Here is a 5,910-nt window from a genome sequence, read left to right on the forward strand (position 1 = left end):
ACAGCACAGCTGATTGGTTCTCTCCTGTATCGGTAGCCAATGAGCTCGCTGCTCAACTTTCAAATATGTGACTAGTGCTTGCTGTAGCAGTTGCAGCGTAATTCAAAAACAGCTGAAATCAACATCTAAGATAAGTGAATGCTCTTTTAATCCATATCGCTGTGTATTGCGTGGTCTGCGTGCCTAAGTTAATTCAAAAATGAGCAACCATAAACAGATTACAATAAGTGTCATGTTAGCAGTTTGCATCATATGCAGGAGCTAAATATTAAGCATATTAGCAGCATTTACAAATCTGTGTTTATACAGCTGGAGCAAAACGCAGTCTAGAGCATGTAATCGCTCTGAGGACACGCCGATAGTAATGGACATGAAACAGGTTAAATCAAATAAACATCCTTATGTATGCATTTCAACCGGGGTAATCTCAATGTTCACGTTCATTTAATTCTAATGTTGATGTTCCATCAGCTGTGAAGAGTGTGTGGTATATTTCAACTGCATGCACCATCAGAAGCACACGCTTATTGCAGTCATATCAATGACAGTGTTGCTGGGGAAGGGAAATAAAGAGTTATCGCTTAAGACATAGAGTATAGAAGACCAAGAGGTGAAACCCTGATGCTTTTTTTGGTAACAGCCACTAGGTGGCGCTTTGATATCGCGGCCGCCATTTTGGGGTGAAAATTCCAAGTGGACAACAGCACAGATACACAGAAATAGACAGAATAACAACGAAAAAGAAGCCAAAGTGGAATAAGAGAACGCATTGTTGGGCAATCCACTGCAAAAAAAAACTATCAGTAAAACTCTTGCCTTTCATCATTTTCCCTCAAGACCCTGACAGGTAATTATTCACAAAAGTGTAAAAATAGTGTGTGTTTTGTGGGACACAGCGCTATCTTATGCACCTGCTAACTTTAACTGTTTTTAGTCTTCTTAATTATTTTTAGGTACTGCGGGTCCTAGCCATAGAAACCATAATAATGATTTATATGGATGTGACACTAAGTTGGAATGAGCTTATGCAAGCTTATGTTTTAATCCCCTGGAACACACTACAAACATGATGATCTTAAAGAACATGCATTGCTGCGTCTGTCATAATTAAATAATTAAATAAATTGAGACAGTGGCTGTATGTGTTTTTTTTGTTTTGTTTTTTACATAAAGTTTTTTTGTTTACAGTCTTCCTTTAACGGACATTAATATAAGACAATACTGCAAAAAAAAGTTTACTGTCAAGCTGTTATTTTCCTGTTATATATTTATTGTCCAACATTTCTAATTTTTCTGTCATTAATTTAATTTCAAAATTAATTTATGTTGGTATTAATTCAGTGTTTATAATGCTAATACTTGAACTTAAAATAATTTCAACCGAAACTGACACAAAGTCTGTAAAATAAACTGTTAAAAGGATTTGATGATAACTAGTCTAGTGATTGTACATTATTGTTGTCATCATTCAGGTTGTATTTCAGCTTTAATGAACGTTTTTTTTAAACAAAGCAGCTGATATTTGCCATAGCGACAGTAAGAAGCTAGAGGAGAGCCGAGTCGGTTTCACCCCAAAATGGCAGAAGCATAGGGTTGCTGCTGGGCGCTGGGGTTGCAATGGAACGTTTTATTGGCTTTCACTTCTTGTCAGTATAAGTTCTTTGCTTAAGATCTCTAAGTACGGTTGTCGTAGTCCCGAGTGAAATGCTTTATGGGTAGTGTAGTTCGGAGAAATGTGTTCATGTGACGTGTATAGTTCAGAAACAGAGAGAGAAAGTGAAGTGACGTGAGGCCAAGTATGTTGTCCCATACTCTTTGGGTAATTTGTCCTCTGCATTTAAACCATCCAAGTGCACACACACAGTAGTGAACACACACCCGGAGCCGTGGGCAGCCAACCTGTAACCCTGACACTTTATCTGCATGAGAGAGTAAAATGGCATGCATTGGCTAACTTTGTCCATCTCATCATTGCACGAACATGAATTAACGAGCTGTTATGCTGCCACTGGAACTGATGAAGTGGAGAAAGTAACAACAGTTATAAAATTACTTAAATTAATGACATTTGCTCAGGTGGGTGCTGGGGTCTTTTCTATTGGATTGCAATGTAAATCCGTTAATTAACATTACACATATCGTGCGTCTTATTAGAGTTAAGCCTGTCGGCATGTTAGCCAAGGCTGACATAGTCATAGACCACTAGTGTTAAGCCAGTTGGCGTGGTAGCCCAGGCACACATAGCCATAGGCCACTAGCGTTAAGCCGGTCGGCGTGGTAGCCCAGGCACACATAGGTAGTAATACATGCGGTTCACATGGCTCCTCGGAGTAGGGTTGTGACGGTGAGGAAATTTTCCCACCGGTTAATCGATGTGTGACAACACCGATAATACCAGTATAACCTGGATTTTGGAACAGAGCGGTCAAACTTTTCCATTCCCAACCTCCTTTCCCAGGTAGCTTATGGTTGCACAAGCAAATTCGCATTTTGTCAAATTCAATGTGAGATTGGCCTCTTTCAAGCGTGCAAAAACACAATTCAGAAGTTGGACATGTTCATCCCAAGAATCTGAGTAACAGACAACATCATCGAGGTAAGCATCACAATTAGGAACATTAAGTAACACTCTTGACATTAAACGCTGAAATGTTGCACCAGCATTTCGTAATCCAAACGCCATCACTCTATATTGAAGGAACGCATCAGGAGTAGCAAAGGCAGAAATTTCAGAGGCCTTCTCAGTAAGTGGTACTTGCCAGTACCCTTTTAACAAGTCAAGTTTAGTGACAAATTTAGAATTCCCAACACGGTCAACACAATCTTCGACACGAGGCAAAGGAAATTAATCAGGTTTAGTCAAGGCATTGGCTTTCCTATAATCAGTGCAAAATCTGGATGTACCATCGGGCTTGGGAACTAACAAACACGGCGAACACCAGGGACTACTACTGGGAACTGCTAAACCATGTTCTAACAGATACTGGGTCTCCTGTTTCATGAGATTCCTTTTGACGGGATTAACTCTGTAAGCATTTTGCTTAACAGGTGCATGTGAGACAATGTCAATGTCATGTTCTATAACATGTGTTGTTGTGGGAAAATCATTAAATAATGTTGAATATTTACTGATCAAATTTCTGAGATCAGTTTGGCCTGAAACCGGTAAATGTGATAACTTGGTAGATAGATTTTTCAAAGCTTCAGAGTTTAACAAACGAGCAGTCAAAAATTAAGCACTTCTCATTTTTAAATCATCACTCTCTGGTGAATAGTCAGATAGAGACACATTCACAGATGCAAGTGTTACGGTAGCAGCCACATCGGACACATCAGAACGAGTTACATAAGCCTTGAGCATATTAATAGGACACACTCTTGATGTCCTCCTGCGATTAAAAGTATTCACAACATAATCAGTCTCTCCTAACTTTGCCTGAATTTCGTAAGGGCCAACAAATTTAGCTTTCAACGGGGAGCCGGGTATTGGCAATAAAACAAGAACACGATCCCCAACCTGAAATAATATGCAACAGAATGCTTCGGCAAGGCAGATTGTTTCACTGCAGTTGTGAAGTATGGAATCAAAGTTGGATCAGCATGCTGTGCTTTGATCAATTCAAGTTTACCTAAAGGCAGATTAAAATTAGGAACAGCACACACATTCAACTCATTCACCTTATCTTTTACACATTGAATGGGAACTTCAGTAGACAAAAAGGATTCGGAAAGATCCACAGTCTCCTCAAACTTACGAGACTGAGCACGAGTCACTGCACAAGCACCAAACACATCAGGAAATGTTTCACGTAACACAACGTTACTCTTATTTACGTCAACGGGGTCATCAGTCACTTCAGGTAAACAGAAAACTTTCTTACCTGCCAAGTCATTACCAAGAATGAGTGATACTCCCTCAACCGGTAACTCAGCACAAACAGCCAACTTAACAAGCCCTGAACTGATGCTAGACTGTAGAAATACATTGTGCAGAGGAACTTTAATCACAGTCAAATCGATTCCTTTCACTAGTACATCAACTCCACAGCTAGAACGGGTAGAAAAGGGTAATATACTTTCTAAAATGAACGACTGAGCCACCCCCGTGTCCCTCAGAATACGTACAGGTTTAGCTTCAGACATCGCCTCATGTGGTTCAATGGTTCAAATGCGGACTCGACCGTAAAAGGACATGAGAGTCCCGACACGCGGCTGTCAATTAAAGCTACACTCTTCGAAGAGTTAACTTTCCTGCCAGACTTGCGCTTCAAAGCAGGGCAAACTGCGATGAGGTGCCCAGCCTCATGGCAGTAGAAACATTCACGGCTTTCCATATTGTCACTGACTGAATTCTCTTTAATCACAGTCACATCTTTAAAATGTTGTGTACAACCCGTAGGATTACGCTTAGTAGGTGATGAAAATACTACTCAATGAGTGAGCACAAATTCATCAGAGAAAACAGCCGCCTCTGTAAGAGTAGACACTTTCTGTTCATTCAGATAAATTAAAATTTTCTCGGACAAACTATTTTTGAACTCTTCCAGCAATATTAACTCCTTGAGTTGTTCTAGAGTTGTGACTTTATTCGCAGTACACCATTTTTCAAACAAATTTGCCTTGTCACGAGCGAATTCAACAAACGTTTCTCTGGGGGATTTTACATGATTCCTAAACTTTTGACGGTATGCTTCAGGAACTAATTCGTAGGCGCGCAACACAGCATTCTTCATTGCGTCGTAATCTAAACTCTGCTCAAGAGTCAAGGCCGAACAAACTTCTTGAGCTTTCCCAACAAGTTTACACTGCAATAGCAGTGGCCAAACATTTCGCGGCCATTGAAGCGTGGCGGCGATGCGTTAAAACACAGTAAAGTATGTATCTACTTCACTTTCATGGAAGAGCGGGACTAACGCAATTTGTTTACTAATATCAAACCTTTGACTTACTTGCAAATCGCATCGAGGCACAGGATCATAACCAGGAGTGGAGGTGTTGATCGGAGGAGCCACAGGTGTACTCGCTCCGGGTGGACCAGTAATTGGAGGGTTGTTAGGAACTTTAGTTTTAATCTCAAGCTCCAGCTCCTTCAGACGAATTGCGCACTGAATTTCAAGCTCGACTGTTCTTACGTGCAACAGCTGACTTTGATACTGCTGCCGACTTAGTTCCAACTCAAGCTCCTTTAATTTAATAGTCAACAATGGGTTGCGTGGAGATGGCAGCTCAGCAGGATCTATGCTAAATGGTTCCTCGGGTTTGGTCTGCTCCGCTCCCTCACCCCCGGAACTCGTTATTAGGTTTGCAACACCCGCTAGCTCGCCCTCCTCCGGCAAGATCCCATTCTCCACCATATGTCTCACCATCACTTCCTTAATCTCCCTCTTTACCACACCCCGAGGCACCCTGATCTGATATAAATCTGCGATTGCAAATAAGTCATCTTTACGAAATTTTTCTAATTGTTGTGCCGAAGGCCGAATTGCAAACTCCTCCAAATCAAATTTAGAAGACATCTCAAAACCTCTGCCAAAATCCCCAAGGAAAACAATAAGAAACAAGGCAAATTCATTAGATCGAATAGTCCATTTGTCTACAGTGTATTGAATTTGGTTGTTCAAACCGGAGAAAGCTTGAACCGGCGGACGAGCCCCCAATTTATGTTACGACCGTCTAGGGCCAGTGGCAACATAAATGAAACGTGCACTCACTCCCAAGATATTATCAAACAAAAAAATAGATTTATTAACGAACTTATAATGAAAATGAGTAACAAAGGGAACAAATTCAGGAGTGGACAAGGCCAAAATAACAAACAAAAGTTAACTAATTTTAGTATACCCTTTAAATTCTCTAACCAAAATAAAACAGAGAAAAAAAATACAACACAACTTCCCTAACTCCCTTAAC

The sequence above is a fragment of the Sinocyclocheilus rhinocerous genome, unplaced genomic scaffold, assembly GCF_001515625.1.
Source record: "Sinocyclocheilus rhinocerous isolate Xijiao unplaced genomic scaffold, SAMN03320098_v1.1 scaffold2353, whole genome shotgun sequence".
Taxonomy (NCBI): domain Eukaryota; kingdom Metazoa; phylum Chordata; class Actinopteri; order Cypriniformes; family Cyprinidae; genus Sinocyclocheilus; species Sinocyclocheilus rhinocerous.